Below are 18465 nucleotides of genomic sequence, written 5' to 3'. Positions count from 1 at the left end.
GGGCAGGAGGACGGTGCACATTTGATGCTGTTGTTGGCCCTAGTCTGCTGCCCTGGTCTGCTGCATCTGTGATATCATACTTGTTTGCTTGCTTGTTGCTGCTGTTACTCTGCATTGGGAGGGGGTGTGTGGGGCAATGCATTTCATTGTTGTTGTTTCACACTGTTGTGTGTAGATCAATTGCATTTCTGTTGGCGGGGATGGTAGGACACAGTGGATGTGCGTGACCTTTGGAAACCTTGTTCTTTGCAAAGCTCTGCTGTTGTTGATGTGTGCTGCATACACCCTATGGGATAATGGGGACAGACAGTGCCCATTTCTGCCTGTGGGTGCCTCCTAGGAGTGCCACAATGGGCCAGGTGGTAGTGCCCCAGTGGGTGCCTGCTACCATCCAGGTTTCAGAGTGATTGGGCAAAGTGTTGGTTTTTAAACAATTTCTGAAGTTTGCACATCTTTGGGGCAGAAAAGGGACAGAAAAGGGGCTTTGAGGGCAGAAGAGTGGGTCAGGTGTTAGTGCCCCAATGGATTCCACTGAGCAGATTCCAAAGGAATTGGGCAAAGAGGTGATTTTTAAAGAATTTCTGAAGTTTGTGCGTCTTTAAGCTTTTCCCTATAGGGAATAATGGGGATTTCAGCCACCCCATAACTCCACTTGGGGGGCACCAGGGTGGCCCAGGGTGAGTGGTGGTGTAGTGCACATAGGGTGCCAACCATACCCATACCCACAAGCCATGGGGTACTGGGTTTTGTTGTTTCTGAGGTGTTCTGGGAGTAGATTCTCTGGTAGCAAATGAGAGTAGATTCATTGTTTGTCATTGAAAATAAATCCACTTTCATTTCTTGACACACTCGCCTCCTATAAAAGATTCCTGTTGCTTGAAGCTGAGATAAACTCTCTAATCAGGAACCAACAGTGTGCTAATGAACTGGGGAGGGGAAATGAAGTGCAAATGCTGAGGCTGTGGCCTCACCCTCCCTCCCTTCCCTCCATTCCTCCTTCAGACCTTTAGGTTCATTTCTTCCCCCTTTTTCAATTATAGAGAGATCCCTGATGGTGAGATTCGACACCTCTGACCATCACTGACATACAGAAGAAGGATGCAACTTGTTTCAGTAACAGAGAAACCTAACAGATCTGCCCAACTAACTGCACTACACTGGTGCAGCAGGGAGGTGGCAGTTTTTGATGCCCTCCCAGTCTCCAGAAAGCCCTCTGTACCTCCCAAAAACATGTCCCTGAAGGTGCATAGCTCTCTGGGATATAGTTTCTGTTGGCACAGATGACTTCCTGGAGAAGAGGTAAAGGTAAAGTGTGCTGTCGAGTCGGTGTCGACTCCTGGCAACCACAGAGCCCTGTGGTTGTCTCTGGTAGAATACAGGAGGGGTTTACCATTGCCTCATCCCGTGCAGTATGAGATTATTCCTTTCAGCATCTTCCTATATTGCTGCTGCCCGATATAGGTGTTTTCCATAGTCTGTCCCATAGTTTCCTATAGTCTGGGAAACATACCAGCGGGCATTCGAACCAGCAACCTCTGGCTTGGTAGTCAAGTCATTTCCCCACTGTGCCATGAGGGAGGGCATCAAAAATTATCACACCATCTGCAGTGGTGCATTTGGGAAGTTCTGTTAGGCTTCTCTCTCGCTGCACTGGTGCATCTTTGCTCTGTATGTCAGCTCATTTGATTAGGGGCAGTTTAGATGGTTTGTCCCCCACATGAGAGTGCAATGTAGAATGGTGCACCAGGTGAGGAGGTGGGACACGTGAAAACTCATTTGTCATTGCATGGTGGGTGGGACCAGCAGATGAGATCATCTGAGTTAGCTCACTGTTAATCTGGATTAGCTAGGGTCACATATGACTCATTCTGAGAGGGATAAGAAGCAAGGATGTGGTGCAACTGCAGCTAGGGGAGACAATGTTGCTTAACAATGCAGTGGAGGAGGCAGCATTAAAACAAAGTAAACATCACAGGAACTATTTCTAAGGACATATTTCTTCCCTGAAATAGTACTTTTGGTCCACACTGTAACAGGAGAATGTTCAGTGGAAAGCTTGTTATGACATAACCATTTTTGCTTTAACCTATTAGTTGACCATTTCATCAATCAACAACTAAAAGATTACAGAACAGCCATACAGCTTTATACATGATTAATCGGGCATTTTGCTGAGCGTCATTTAATTTTTTAAAAGGTTGTATGTTGATATATTTTTAACCAGTTAACGGACCAAGTAATTAATTCTCATCCTTTAAATTTGTTTAGCCAGAGACTAGAGTCTTCTGTTTTATTTTTTTCTCCAAGAGCTCTGCAATTTGTCTCTCTATTATCAAAAGTCCTTCCACATTTAACTGAATCTGCATTTAAGGAGGAGCAGAATTGCATTGGATCTGTCAGAACAACAGCAGCATATAATAACTTAAATATTTATTCCCTACTAGAGAACTATTGCTAGGAAATCCCAATGAATAAAACTTTGGTTGATTAAAAAACCCTACAAACACAGTTTATCTGTGTACTGTTTCTAATCTCTAATCCATCTGGGCCTCAGGCTGTTCAGGCCTCTGGGGATATCATACATGCCAAACCACTCAACTGCTTTTCCAGTTTTCACATGGCCCTCTTCATTCTGAAGCCTCCAGGGCTTGGGTCATAAGCGTACAACACATGTCACCCACTCATGCCAATGAAGCATGCTCTATAGTGCATTAAGTGAAGTTTCAAAAGAGCCTATGCATGTACAAACTGTACATGTGCAGGCATTGTCCATGTAACTGTGCGCGCTTGAGAAGGCAGCTTGCATGCACTGTGCATAGGCTCTTTCACACTTTCATCTGAATATGCATATGGGATGGGAGTAGGGCCAACAGCCTTTGCATAAATTCCTTTTGCATACATTCAGCTCAATGGGCCAATTTGGACATAACGCCCAACTGCAGATAGGCGTACCTGAGGTTAACCACTGAAGCATCCCACCAGAGAGGATGCAGTAACTGCAGTTTCATTACATCTTCCTGCTGGCTAGAATTGTCCCTCCCTCTTCCTAGTCCTTCCAGGCCCAATCCCACCACTCATGGTGCTGTTTGCACTGCCAGACTGTGGGCATGGTATCAGTGCATCACTCACCCATCAACCATTTGCTATGGTGTGAGTGTGGCGGGGGGATGCTCATCACACATGCCTTCTCATCATCTGTTGGCCATCTTCAGCAGAGCAAAGATACACTGAGGGGATTCTCACGATCAGGCAAAAGCGGGCTAAGGGAGCCTAGCCCACTTTTGCCCCATCGTCTACTGCCACAGGAGCCGCGAGGCTCCCAGCAGCAAACCCTCCTAATTCCCTCTCCCCTTAGATGAGGTTAGCGGAGCATCATTCCATTAACCCCATCTTTTTGATCATGTGTTGCCACAGTGTGGCTCCGCGCCACGGCAACACACAAGGAGACCCCCTTCGTGAGACTGAAACAAGCCTCCTGGCCTTGGGGGTCTCTCCAGGATGCCCCATGTGCTTACAAGGGGCATCCTGGAACTTACGGTGGTCATGTAGCCCCCAATCCCCACAGCTCCCACCGGCTCCATGATGGAGCCAGCAGTCGTGTGGGCAGTCGATTTGGCTGCCCAGGGCTGTTTTCCTGCTCGTCTGCGGGGAGAGTAGGCTAAGCCCGCTCTCCCTGCAAACCTCTTCCTGGCGAGTCTCACTGATCATGAGACTTGACTCATTAACTCTTTCCTCCCAACATTCATATGGCTTAGCTCCAAGGCTGAAACTGTTTCACCCATGTATGAAACAGGAAACCACAAAAGGCACACAAAGTATGAGGGGGAAAACCATGGTCCTGGCTTCAAATGCCCTCATTCTGGGGGTGGGGGAAATCCAGCCTTCTACACTGCACCAACTCCAACCCCCATCCCAATTCCTTAAGAACTCAGCCAGGCTTTGCCCACTGGCCCAAGCCCAGAGTTTGTCTATACCCACCAAGGACTACCATTTCACCATCACAGAATCCGCATTATTTACCTCTCCCAACCTGTCAGCACATAAGCTCCATTCCCCACTTATAAAACCCTTAAGTAAACAAGAGTTGTTTGTTTCTTTACTAAAAGTGATTGCAGTGTAAAGGACACAGGTGATTTCTGGTTTCATGCCTTTAAATGAGGAAAATCTAGGAATGTGGAATGCCTGTTGCCAGGCAGTGAAGGAGGGGTTAGGTGATGAGTTGCTAGGCTGCAGAAGATGGAGTGTTCACTCCAAGAAATAGCCAGCGAGACATGCCTAGAGCTGATGCATTTTGGAGCTGCTCAGAACTTCCCTCTCTGTGGTCCTTGGAGGAGCTTCAGTACAGGTTACAGGTTGGGCACTGACTAACTCCAGGTTACAGCAGGCACTGAAATTGAAGGACACAATGGGGCCAGTGGACTTGTTTTACCAACCTAACCAACCTCGAACCAAAGGTTCAAATTCAGGTTTTGAGGCACTAACCACAGTTGGGAAGACATTCTGCATTCAGATGGCCAGAAATGCCAACCTTCGGTACATTTAACTGCAGTTTAGTGTAATGTCCAGATTGACCTAATGTGTGAAAGGGCTCCATACATGCCTTCTCACATTGCCTTGGGATACTCATTGGAACAGAATAACAGAATATCCAGTTCTCATTTCAAAAGGTAAAGAGTAAGGGGGGAAAACCCTCTCAACAACAGCAAAGAAGGGTTGCTTCCCCCTCGAATGCGGAAAACAATCCTGAACTGTTAAACTATTTGGAGGTGACGGAATGAGTTGCATGTAGGAAGCTATTTTCTGTGAACATTAACACATTTTCCTGGGCTTACAAAATGTGTTACTACTGCTGCATACTTTTGAGATCAAGTTCTTTGCTTGATTCATGAAAATAACTAAACTGTTATTTCCTTTGACTAAACAGCTCAGCCTAATTCATGGAAGGCTGCATTTAATTCAAGAATTAGGCAGAACCGTTACCACTTGTCTGAATGACTGATTATCTGGATCAATTCGATCTGGTTTCTAGCCTGGTTTGGGGACTGCTTTGATTGTCCCAGTAGATGATCTGTGCCAGGAGAAAGATTCAGGAAATGCAGATCAATTTATCTGGTATCAACTACCATGATATTCCACTGGGGCATGTTGCTGGGATGGGTATGGGGTGGGGGGAGCACTGTTTTTAACTGGAACTGATGGTCTCTGGAGAGAAAATCCCAGAATTTAGTGTTGGGTACATTCTAGTGCTTCCCAACCCAAATCACTGAATTGGGAAATGTTGGAAACTACATGTACCCTACCACTTCCATGTACCCTAGCAGCAAAGGATATGCTCAGGAGTATTCAGACCATAAGGATGAGGCTTACAAAGGCCCTCCTGTCCCCAGTCAGCCTTCCTCAGCAATCTTGGCATTTCATGCCCTACTTTCATCAGGGAAATAAAATAATAAAATAATAACAAACAACTTTCTTTGTTAGCTGCTCCGTAACAAATTGTTCTCTGCCAAGGAACAGGCAGAACCAGTGCTGTATGTCTGGAATGGCAGGTTTTAAACTTCCAGCGTACACTTCCAGTAGAAACCAACATCAGAGAAGAAGAAATTAATTTTACTGATCTCATCTGGAAACTTACACTGTAGGAGTAGACATTAACTCTTCTTATCCAGTTCCATGTATTCATGTTTTATTTTATTTTATTTATTCATTTTTTTGCATTTATATACCGCCTTTCGTTAAAAAGATAACCCCAAGGTGGTTTACAAAAGTTAAAACATACAATAAAAAGACAATTAAAACATCATGTTAAAAGTATAAAAACATATAAAAACAGGCATAAAAACAATACAACAAATACAACAAATAGAAACACAGAGAAGCCGCAGTAGAAAATGATCATGTAAAAGCCTGGGTAAAAAGCCAAGTCTTTAAAAGCTTTCTAAAAGCCGTGATGGAGTCCGAGGAACGAACGGCCACTGGGAGAGCATTCCAGAGTCTGGGGGCAGCAACAGAGCAGGCCCTGTCCCGAGTGCATGACAGCCGGGCCTCCCTCATTGTCGGCACCCGGAGCAGGGCCCCCTCAGATGTCCTTGTCAAGTGGGCAGCAACCCTGGGAGCAGGCGGTCCCTCAAATACCCCGGGCCCAAACCGTTTAGGGCTTTAAAGGTCAAAACCAGCACCTTGAATTGGACCCGGAAACGAACCGGCAGCCAGTGCAGCTCTTTCAAAATGGGGGTGATATGTTCCCAACGGGCAGCTCCGGATAAAACCCTTGCTGCCGCGTTTTGCACTAGCTGCAGTTTCCGGATATTCTTCAAGGGCAGCCCCACGTAGAGCGCGTTACAGTAATCCAGCCGCGACGTGACTAAGGCGTGGGTAACCGTGGCCAGATCTGCCTTCTCGAGAAAGGGATGCAGCTGGCGCACCAGCCGAAGCCGTGCAAAGGCACCCCTGGCCACCGCCTCCACCTGAGCTTCCAAAAGCAGAGCCGGGTCCAGTAGTACCCCCAAGCTGCGTACTCGCTCCTTCAAGGGGAGTGCAACCCCATCCAGAACCGGTAGAATCTCCTCATCCCGATTGGCTCTCCTACTGACCAACAGTACCTCCGTCTTATCCGGATTCAATTTCAGTTTGTTAGCCCACATCCAACCCATCACGGCCTCCAGCCCCCGATTCAGGACATCCACCGCCTCCCTAGGATCAGATGACAAGGAGAGATAGAGCTGAGTGTCATCCGCATATTGCTGACAACTCAGTCCAAATCTCCGGATGACCTCTCCCAGCGGCTTCATGTAGATGTTAAACAGCATGGGGGACAAGACCAATCCCTGCGGGACCCCACAGGCCAACGGCCACGGGGCCGAGCAGTAGTCCCCCAGCACCACCTTCTGAACCCTCCCCTCAAGAAAGGACCGAAACCACTGCAACGCAGTGCCTCCGATTCCCATACTCGAGAGGCGGCCCAGAAGGATACCATGGTCGATGGTATCGAACGCCGCCGAGAGGTTCAGCAGAACCAACAGGGACGCACTCCCCCTGTCTAGTTCCTGGCGTAGGTCATCCACTAGAGCGACCAAGGCAGTCTCAGTCCCATATCCGGGGTGGAAGCCAGAATGAAAATGGTCCGGATAATCCGTATCATCCAAGACCCTCTGCAGCTGGGACGCCAACACATGCTCTATCACCTTACTCAAAAAGGGGAGGTTAGACACAGGTCTATAGTTGTCCAGGTTGGAGGGATCAAGGGAGGGCTTTTTTAATAGAGGTCTTACCACCGCCTCCTTAAGGCACGATGGCATCCTGCCCTCCCTTAATGAAGCATTAACGATCACCTCCAACCATCTACCTGTCCCCTCCCTGGCAGCTTTTATTAGCCATGAAGGGCAAGGGTCAAGAGCTCACGAAGTCGCCCACACACTGCCCAGGATCTTGTCCACATCCTCAGGCCGCACCAACCGAAAAGAATCCAACACAACGGGACCAGATGGTACCAAAGGCACGTCTGCCGGAACTGCCAAAACTCTGGAGTCCAGGTCAGCACGGATGCAAACGACTTTATCTGCAAAGCGACAGGCAAACCGATCACAAAGAGCTGTAGATGGCTCCTCCCCCATTGTCCGGGGGGATGTGTGGAGCAAGGTTTTCGCCACACAAAACAGCTCTGTTTGTCTGCACTGAGCAGACGCAATGGAGGCGGAGAAAAAGCATTTCTTTGCCGCCCCCACCACCACGGAGTAGTCCCTAAAATGGGCTCTAGCCCGTGTTCGGTCGGATTCGTGACGACTCTTCCTCCAGCGTCGTTCTAGCTGTCGTCCGAATTGCTTCATCGCCCTAAGCTCCGAGGAAAACCAAGGAGCAGAACGGGCTCCACCAAGCCGGAGAGGGCGCTTGGGGGCAACCGTGTCAACAGCCCAGGCCATCTCTCCATTCCAGAAATCAACCAAGGCCTCGACAGGGTCACCAGCTCTGGACACTGGAAACTCCCCGAGGGCCGTCTGAAATCCAAGCGGATCCATAAGCCTCCGGGGGCGGACCATCTTAATCTGCCCACCACCCCTGCAGAGGGTAGACGGAGCAGTCAAACTAAACCCCACCAGGTGATGATCTGTCCATGACAAGGGAGTGGTCTCAAATTCCCCCACCTCCAGATCATTTATTTCCTGGTCGGCAAAAACCAGATCCAGAGTGTGTCCCGCCACGTGGGTAGGGCCCGATACCAATTGAGACAGGCCCATGGTTGCCATGGAATCCTGAGCCGCACCCACTAGGGGGGCCTCAGCATGGACATTGAAATCCCCCAAGACAATAAGCCTCGGGGAACCCAAGGCCACCTCCGAGACCACCCCCGCCAGCTCAGGTAGGGAGACTGAAGTGCAGCGGGGTGGTCGGTACACCAGCAGAATCCCCAGCCTATCTCGGAGGCCCACCCTCAAGGACAAACACTCAAAATTCTGAGATTGCCTGACCGGGCACCTGGAAACGGGGAGGGTCTCTCGAAAAATGACTGCAATGCCTCCTCCCCGACCCTCGAGGCGGGGCTGCTGCACGATCTGGAAACCTGGAGGACAGAGCTGAGAGAGACCAACCCCGCCCAGCGCATCCAACCAGGTCTCCGTCACGCATACCAGGTCAGCACACTCATCCACAATCAAATCGTGGATGAGAGATGTTTTTGCGTTAACTGACCTGGCATTCAGCAGCAGCAGCACCCTAATCCTCGAAGGTGTGTTCACAGAGCTCCCTAGGGTCAGAGGGTTGGGAGAAGGGCCGGAAAAAGGAACAGGCCTCAATTGCCTGGACCGTTTCCCCCTGTAACGGCCTGCCCAACTCCCACCGCCATATCTCCCTCTGCCTGCTACCCGTGATATTGCTGCCCCCACGCCAGACCCACTGTTTTTTTTTGGATACCCAACTTGGCTTTTAAAAAAAAATCCAGTGAGAAGAAGAGATAAAGCTGAGAGTTATGGTTTCAATTTTTGCTCTGGACATGGTTTTACGTTGGTCTTAGTGAAACTCTTTTGGCTTACAATGAAATTCTTCAGAGATTTTACGAAACCTCTAGATCCACCTCAGACTTTATGCAAAAATCCATAGTAACTCTTGCACACTCCCCAAATAGCCAACTCAATTGTGTGTGTGTGTGTGGGGGGGGTACTTTGAGATCCAGATTTGTAGATGGTTGCACAGGTGGCAGTTGTAGCACCTTGTACCTTTTACTAACAATACTGGTGAAGCGTGCTGGGCTTGAACCCGGACACAGTCTTCAGGAGTTTGTAATGCTCACCTCAAAGAGGAGCTAAGCATTTCAAGGCCCTTGAATTATTCTCCATCTTGGATTAAAATCTCAGCCAGATAAGAATTCATAGCATTACCTGTTCCTTAATCTCTCAAAGCGACCACCATTTCATTTTAAACTGCGCTTACTGGTTGGGTTGGCAGTGGTGCTTTGTCGGCCATAAGAGGGGGGAAAGAAGGCCTCTCTGCTTCCAGCTGACCCTTGGCACTGGCATGCTTCATGGGTCCTTGTGGCCCTTAGGAAATGTAGTTTTCCAAATGGCTACTGTAATGACAGACCTCTCTTTCACTGTGTCCAAAGTACAGCTACCACTGCTGCTGCAACCATGGGCCAATAAATAGCCAATAAATGCAAGATAGCTAATACATGCAGTTTAATAGGAAGGGAGTGGGGCATTTGTGTGATAGAGGTCTGGGAGCAAGGGACTGAGGAAATGACTTTGCTTATTTCTAAGCCAATACAATGTAAGCTAGAGGTAGCTTGCCCATCACTGTCTTTTATCAATTTTGGTAGATTCGCTAGGAGCTTTTACTGATAGGGCTGTTACTACAAATCTCCTCCAGAAGAGAGTGTGTGCATTCACACACCAGCCAAACTTATCCCGAAGTCCATTTGAGATCCTTGGAAGCTCTCTATACACAAATCAGGCTTTGTCTTCTGAATTCTAGCTTACCTTTAAGTATTTCTGGGTTTTTAAATTGCTGGTTTCAAGAGAGTTTTTCTGAAAACACAAATAGGGAGAGGCACTGACGTAGAATCATTGTGTTCCTACCCAAGGAGCTCTCTCTCTCTCTCTCTCTCTCTCTCTCTCTCTCCCCCCCACCCCACCCACCATTGGCTAGAAGGAAAACATGGAGGCATGCAGTGCGAACCTGTTTCCAAAAGAAAACCCGAGAGCAGAGGGGAGGGGCTGTTCCCTCAGATGCCTCCAATGTAATTCGAAGTGCCTTCACTCAACATTTACCCCGCAGCATAAAGCCAAGTGTGAATAACTCCCAGTTGCACTTTCTTCTGGAAGGGGATTATCCTGCCACCATTATCCATGCTCCGGTAATGTGCAGGTTTGATGACTGCAATGCTTTATACTGCATATGGATGTGCCTTAAACATGATTTGGAGGCATCAGCTAGTCCAGGATATGGTAACTGAACTGTTACCTGGGAGTCTCTATGGGGGACATATTTGGACACTACTCAGGTATGTGAACTGGCTCCCAGGTTGTTTTCGGGTACAATTTAAACTGCTGTTTTTGACCTTTTATGCCTCTATGGGTCTAGGTCCAGGCTATCCAGAGAACTTCTTGCTTTCATATCAATGTACTGAGGCCTTTGTTTAGACACTTCCACCTTCAGAGGTTAGGTGGGTGGTTGCCTTTTTTGTGGTGGCACCACAGTTGTCTGGAATACCCTCTCCAGTGAATTTGCTTTGCTTCTTTACTTTCATTTTAGATGCCAGGAAAAATCTGTCCTATTTGCCTATGCTTTTAATAGCAGCTAATTTTCATGGGCTCTGTTTCTTTTTATTTTATATTTTTTGCTGCTGCAGTAGTTTATTCCAGTTTAACTTATTCTTATTGATATATTATGATATTTTATTGTTTGTATTGATTTGTGAGTGGTCTGGTGGACTATTGTAGCAGAAAGTCTTGATAAAATTTTTAAAATATACAAATGTACAAAAGCGATGCTTCCCAACATAGGAAGCTGTATCATAGCAGTTTGTCAAATTGCTATTTTTACATGATCACTTGATTTGATTCATTATGGTTCTTACAGTTATGACAGATGCATGCTGGAGCTGAGAAATCTGTAAAACATTGCTTGCATATTTTAACGTTAAAAGTTAAGAAGGCCCCTATTTAGTCTGGTCAAAGGTCTAATATTCCAGAATCTTGTTTCCAACATGGCCAACTAGGTCAGAGGTCAGAACAGGAAGGTTGGTCATGGCCTGGCATTGCCCATTTCAGAGGGCATCAGGAACAGTTTGACCCTGACCTGGAGAAGCTGATTTGGGGTCAGATCAGAGTTCTCTGTCCATGATTCAGCTAAGTTTGAAGCATTTCAGAACTCCAAATGGCTGTGGTGGTAGTCTGCTGTGTGTGTGTGTGTGTGTGTGTGTGTGTGTGTGTGTGTGTGTGTGTGATATCACAGCTGAGTAGGGAAAACCTCTCTGCCTGCCTACCTGCCTGCCTGCCTGTCAGCCTGCCCATGCATTTATTGCTTAATTTTAAAAGCATTTACCCAGATATTTTACTTACAGTATTAAAACGAAGCTAGCTGATTTCTGGGTTTCCCCCGAGATATTACATCACTTACATCACTAACTAATATTACATCACTTCTCCTGAGATTCTGGGATGTTTCATAACTTTCTTCCATCATTCTTTGTATATAATTTCTGGGTTTCTTTTAAATATTAATTAAAAATCAAAGGATGGCTGGACTCACTTGTAATTAAATGTATGGAGGAGTCTGGCCAACCTTACCTACTTGTGTGGTGACTTTCAGAGCTCTCTTTTAAGTGCCCCCCCCCGCAATTTTTTTATTTGCTTTCCTCATAGACTTCTATGGGGATTTTCACCAGAAAAAAGCTGATCCCAGCTCCGAACCCTATGAAGGGCCCAAAGGACCCCAAATTGACATCGGTGATTTTGGATTGGATTGGATCCAATCCAATCTGAATTGCAGCTAGATACCTCTGGGTCCTCTGGTTTCACTGAATACACACACATACACACTTCACAATATATAGTGATATACATTGAGTACTATATATTTGTGCTACTTTTAATGCCTAGAACACACTAGAAACACTAATTATTAAAATGGGACCCTTGCTGCAGATTAGCAAACGAGACTCTCAGCCATGCAGTGTTAGCCTATGTATGTTTTCTTAGAATTTTGAACAAATTCAGTAAAGTTTGATTCCAGGAGGCTTTTCACAGGAGGTTTTAAAGCCCTTTAACACACATCTCCTCTGGAATGGAGGTGCTGCATTCACATGTTGGCCAGATTGACCCTGAAGTCCCTGTGAGTTATTGGGGAGCAGTTCACACACAAGAAAAATAAAATAAAATAAAATAAAAGCACCACACATGCTTCACAGTTCTCACTCAGACCTTCTGGGTTGCAAAACAACTTGAGCATAAGTGCATTTATGAATGAATGAATGAATGAATGAATATAATATTGTTTGTTCCAGAAGTTTTTATAATTTTCTGCCATAAAACAAGCCACTTATAGGCCTTTTATTTAAGCCAGCAAATTTTCCAAGCTGTTTTAAATTAAATATTCAGAGACTTCTCAGTCTCTCCCCCTCCATATCAAAGCCCTATGGCAAGCAGACCCCTATATATTGGGGGGGGGACCACAAAAAGGAGTTCACATTCTACCTGGCAAATGCTGGGCTGGGAAGAGGGTCTCCTGCAGAGAACTGTGGGGGCCACTCTGCCTGCCTGCCTGCCTCCTTCCTTGGGGCCTCCCTGCAAGCCTACTCCAGTTCAGGCTTCACTGAGGCCTACACAGAGGCCTTCCTGGAAGCCCCGCCCACCCGCCGATCAGCTGATTGGCAGGGAGAAAAGGAGCTCTTTGCAGGTAGCTTGTCTGCTGCTTAGATTGCTGGCCAGGAGGACAAGCAGGAGAGAGGGCGAACAGGGCAAGTGGCTGAGGGGACCTGGGGCTGGGCAGGGGGCAATGGGGAGTCATGTGAGGTGTCTCGGGGGGGGGCCAAGGCAGTGGGGCCCCCAGGCAACCGCCTCCCCTTGCCTAATAGTAGTTACACCCCTGCTCTGGGAACAACACAAGCTGAATATGAAGGCAGTTGTCCTCTCTTGTTTTTTACCTTCCAGTATCTAGTATTCAAAGGCATATTGCCTGTGAACATGGACGTTCCATTCATCTAATAGCTGTTAACAGCTCAGCATCCATGCATTTGTCTACAACCATTGGCCCACATGTTGTGCAGCTTTATACAAGCATTTCCAATCAGCCTGCATGGCGGCACAGTGTTACACAGGCATTGCTGATCATGAGGGTGATCCCATTCTGCTGAGGGCATCTAAGGAAGTGCTGACAATCTTGTGCAAGAGTACAAGCATGCAAATGCTTAAAGTTATGCACTTGCACTTGAGGAGTGCAACTTGCCTTGGAAATATTTGCGCACTTGTGCTCTTGTGTAGGACCACCAGTGCTTCCTTAGATGCCATCAGTAGTATGGGATCACCCTCAGCTGCAACCAGAAATGCTTGTGTAATACTGTGACATGTGGGCATATGTCTAATTGCCTAAGTGATGTACACAAAAATTTCTAATATGTGTTTCAGAAACCAGTTTATTTGATAAGGTTTTTCGGGTAGGCATGCAGTAGAGAAAAAGGAATCACTGCTTCCAAGATAGGTTTTGTATTGCTATACTAATTCTCTCTTGCTTGTTTCTCTATCCCCAGTGCCTAGCCAACCTGGTTTCTAGAAAAGAACAGGTGTGAAATAATGAAACTTCATGCTGTCAACTCACATAACCTGGAGCAAGTCCAGAAACTCAGAATTGCTTGGATCTGCAGAAGCCAAGGGGACAACCAATCCGCCATGAAGAACAGATGTCAAAACTCAAGTAAGTTCCAAATGGCAACCCATGAACCCATTGGTACCAAGGTAATGGTGTCTCAGAAGGATCTACTGGAAGGTTGATGGAATATAATTCTAACTTCCATTAATGACAGAAGGTTTGAGTCTACTCATCATGCAAAATCCATAATTACAATGAAAGCTACCACAGGAGGGTGATTTTCACCAAACTGAAAAATAAATAAATAAAATAGTGTCCTGCCTTATGGGGTTGCTGCAAAATAGAAATTGTTTTGATATATACAAAGGATATATATTTTAAGAACAAACACAGTTTGTCACAGTGAGTTTTCCAATAAATATTTTGGTTTTGATCATCATCTTTATGACAATCTAGGTACTACAATCACACTTGGGGTTGGCATCAGGGCCTGGCATCACTGGGCAACTGCCAAGGGCCCTCAAGAAAGCTTCTATTCTTCTTCTGTGCCCATAGCCTTCATGTGATAGTGTTGGAGCAACTCTCTCCAGTAGAAGGGATTATAGGGAGGGGGCAGTTTGCTGAGGCCCCTCTGAAACCTGAAGCCAGCTCTAGTCATACTTTCTAAGTTTAAGCCCCATTGCATCCTATGCTATATTGAAATTTGCCTCAGTGGTCCTAGAACCCCAACACGGGCAGTATGCAAGCTCTAGACTGAGAAGTGCCATTCTGACAGATGTGTTATTGCATGTATCCTTCTATTTCCTATAGTTGTCATAATTAGAGCTGAGCCTATTTCCTTTTTTCTTGTGAACATTCGCACGGGGCTGAAAAACTCACTCTTTTTTGCCCTCCTGAAAATATTCACATATTTTGTTTAAATTCTCCTCGCTTGCACTCATGATGTAACTTAATCTGATTGATTATGATTGTAATTAGTTCTATTCCGTGATGTCACCACATCAGATTTAGCATCATGATAGCCCAACTCAGGCATTGTGTCTAAACATGTAGAGGAGGAAACAGGACTGTGCTGGTTAGTAACACCTTCTGTGCTGTGCACGTGCTCACTGATCATGTCCCTGTGCATCTGAGATCCAGCACTTGTCTCCAGATGACAGCACTGATTACATGGAGGGTTCCTCTTCCCAGGAGTGCAAATCCTCTCCAAGCATTTGAGAATTCCCATCATTTTACTGAAATGCCCCCCGCAAAAAAACAAAAACAAACAAACAACCCATCTTTTCCTCTTTCCTCAAAACTGAATAGAGAAGTTATTCCTTGAGGTTTCCCTCTGTAGGCACCCTTATTGCTCCCTGCATTTGGTACTGCCCTCTGCAAACAAGTGCCATCTTATTTATATATTATTTCTCTGTGTAAACTGCTCTGAGCCATTTTTGGAAGGGCAGTATAGAAATTGAATTATTAATAATAATAATAATAATAAGCATGGAGGTACAGTAGGCTATAGCCAATGAGTATGCTGAATAGGGGATGTGACTAGCCGTAGCCAGTGTGTATTCCCATTTCTCCTGGCTTGTTCACTATATGTGGAGGAAATAATGCCTGAAGATGGCTGGAGTTATCTTTGCTGAATCAATCATCCCTGTGGGAAGGAAGAGGAAGAAGCTGCCAAGGGAAGCACAAATATGGTTGGGAAGGAGCTGAATTAGCACAAGGGGGGCAGGATCAACCCCATCAAAAATTGCTAGTTTCTGCCTGAATGTTGAAACCAGGAAATGTTTGGTACAGTCATAGTCACAATGAGTTGTTATCACAAATGTGCCTAAACATAACTTGGTAGTGAATGTTCTAAAACTTTTAATGCAGATAGATTCCCCCCTCCCCCCACTCTAATTTTGAGACAGACGATGTGCTAGAAATAAGGCATATTTCCTACAGAAGAGTGAAAGCTTGCCAGAGATGATAACAGGACTAGGCCTTATCTCAATGTACCAAAAATAAAATGAGTATATAGAAGGATTAAGGAATGGAAAGAAACACTCCAGTCAAAATGAAACAGCTCTTTTTGTAAATCACTTTGTTAATTTGAAACGCAATTCAAGTTCTCTTATTTGTGTTGCTTAGCATGTCAATTCAAAGAACATGAAATGTAAAGAAGGCCTTTTGATCTAGGTGACAGTAGATCAAGAAAAACCAGATGCTCATTGAGAATTTCTTAAATGTAGGGTTGTGAGAAAGAAAGAATGCTTTATCCATGATCTGATGTGTTTCATCTGGTACAGCAGTGGCATAACAAGCTCTAAAGGGGCCTGTGTGCAAGAAATGAACATGGGCCCCATCATATAATTTCCCCATAGGGATTAATGGGAAACAAAAAGGTTAATAACTGCTGAATGGCCGGCAGAACGCTAAAACTTCCAGGACAGGGCTGGTATAAAATATGTACATGTTTGCAGTGTAGATAGGTGCCCACCAGTTACATCTCCCTCAGTGCTGAACAATGGACACTGCGCTCACCTCTGCAGGTGGCAATTATGACATCACCTGTGGTTTCTCTGTTATGATGCACTTATTGTCTCCTTGGTAATGGCTGAAGCTCAAAGGTCAGGCTCAGTTGTGTGGAAGATGCAGGAGAAGCAGCAGCATCTCAAAAGGGCAGCTTGGTTCTCCTCCTCCTATCCCAAGAGTAGATGGGATGATTGTGCCAAAGTAGTTGTGCTCTTTTAAAATATATGAATGAGTGGTAAGGCATTCAGGTCAGGAGAATCTTTCTCTTCTAGAACAGGAATTTGTAGTGGATGGGTACAGTTTGAAACCAAGCAATCCAGCAAATGAGGCAAGTATTTCAGTATCTCTAAATACCCAATTATTTCACTTCTTTCCTTTTGCTCTGTAAATAACCTTTGCCAAGGCTGAATTCTAGAGACAGTAGAATAAAAGATACTACATTTCCTGTAGAAGTATCTTCACCCTGGAAGTAGTCCAACTTGAATAGGAAAGGCCAGACAAATTTACAGCAATAAGACAACTTTCATTTTGGGAATCATCTAGAAAAGCTAAAAAGAAAATCATAGATTCCACCAAGTTTACCAAAAACTCATAACAAAGATTGTGCTGCAATGTAAGGAATGATGCAAGATAAAGAACATAACTTGTACTATTCCAGAAAAAGGAAGTGAAAACTTCAGATATCAATATATCAATATCTTTATTTTGATCTCTGACAAGCATATTTAGATATCTACATCATCAAAACAGAGGTAAATGCTTTATTGCTAAAGAAAGCAGAATTTCGTTTCTTTCCTACAGAATGAGAGACAGCACCATCACCACATGCTTTATTAGCAGGAAATGGTTTAGCCTGAAATAGGGATGTGCATAACATTTCAATGTCTAAACATTTCAACTTCAGCTCAAAACAGAACACCATTTAAATAGAGGGCCTGTTTCAAGCTTGAGCAGAAGAACCCCATTTTGATCAAAATGTTTCAGTGAATCGAGGGACATTGGAGGCCTGTTTTCCCCTTTATGATTGTTTTTCTGGCACTGGCTTTCAACTGGCTTGTGATTGTCTTGCTTCTTGATTGGCTTGTCATTAGACAAATCAAGTGTTGTTATAGGCAACTCTATCCCCATTGGCTGGAAGGAGGGAGGGGGAACATAAAAGGAGGGAATTTAAAAATGTATTCAAAGGGACTAGGCCCTTATACTGACTGTACCTCTCTCTTGAAGAAGGTGGTTTCCCCCCCCCTCAGCACTGTGTATAATATTTTGTGCTGTTGCTGCTATTACTTTCTGGTTTTGTTGGATCTCTCACTGCTCTGGTCTGCTCTGCAATCTGCATTGACTGAGTATATAAGGTGGATTCAGTGAAAAAAATGTGGCTGAATTTGCTCTAGTTGAGCTTATGGCTATGCTTGCTGCTAAGTAAGGGTGCTGCTGTGACAGCTGTTGCAATGCTAGGAAGTAATGCAAAGGAGTCATAATTATATGTGAGAAAGCAACTTGTGCCAATTATGTTACTGCAGTGCAGGCACTATGGCTGGCATTGGATTCTGAGCCAGTGATTCTTTTTTTCGCCATCTTTGGACTGTGTTTGAAATGTGTGTTCTGTGTTGGGAGGGACAGATTCCCCTTTACTGGGTGCTTCTGCTGTGTTTTTCTATGCAGGGTTGCAAAATGCATTGCACATTGCAATGCATAACTTGTTTGCATGCACTCTGTGGCTGTCTTTGGACATCATGGCAAACCACAGGTCCAATGTGGTATGTCTCCACCCCCCCCACCCGCCATGCTCCAAGATGATAAAATTCCTAGTCTGGGAGCCAGCAGAGAGGTCAGAACTCGCTGTGTGGGCTTCCTATGACCCTGGAAGGACAGCCTGCACCAGCCAATAGCATGGCAGCCCATGGAGGGAGCATCCTCCCTTAACTCTGGTTTGGAGTTAATTTATATCTGGATGCCAAGCTGCAGGGAATGGACCCTCGGTTGTTTGAGTGAAACTCACTACAAACTGAGGGTTCATTCCAAGTTTTGGCGGCTAGATCAATACCAAGGTTGGGTCCAGGAACCACGCTTCCAATCATTTGGACAACACAGCGGGCAAACCTGAGGTGAATTTGCCTCAGGTTTCCCATTATGTCTGGCCAGAGTGTGCAGCTTCTTCTG

General features: G+C 45.6%; 2 long non-coding RNA genes across 3 annotated transcripts in view; one reads left to right on the top strand and one right to left on the bottom strand.

Moving 5' to 3' along the window:
- Positions 1-18465, bottom strand: part of LOC128348830 (uncharacterized) — a 79798-nt gene that overhangs the window by 20683 nt on the left and 40650 nt on the right. Inside the window, exon 3 of one of the 2 annotated variants that reach the window (XR_008318362.1) lies at positions 9966-10013. The exons of the other annotated variant lie outside the window; for it this stretch is intronic. This is a non-coding gene — a long non-coding RNA (uncharacterized LOC128348830). The remainder of the gene's footprint in view (positions 1-9965; positions 10014-18465) is intronic. 2 annotated transcript variants of the gene reach the window in all.
- LOC128348831 (uncharacterized) overlaps positions 4117-18465 on the top strand; it is a 53156-nt gene continuing 38807 nt past the window's right edge. Inside the window, exons 1-2 of the long non-coding RNA XR_008318364.1 lie at positions 4117-4352; positions 13736-13899. This is a non-coding gene — a long non-coding RNA (uncharacterized LOC128348831). The remainder of the gene's footprint in view (positions 4353-13735; positions 13900-18465) is intronic.

Source organism: Hemicordylus capensis, chromosome 3, assembly GCF_027244095.1.
Source record: "Hemicordylus capensis ecotype Gifberg chromosome 3, rHemCap1.1.pri, whole genome shotgun sequence".
Lineage (NCBI taxonomy): Eukaryota > Metazoa > Chordata > Lepidosauria > Squamata > Cordylidae > Hemicordylus > Hemicordylus capensis.
Note: the sequence above shows the minus strand (reverse complement) of the source record. Positions and strands in the feature narration are given on the sequence as shown.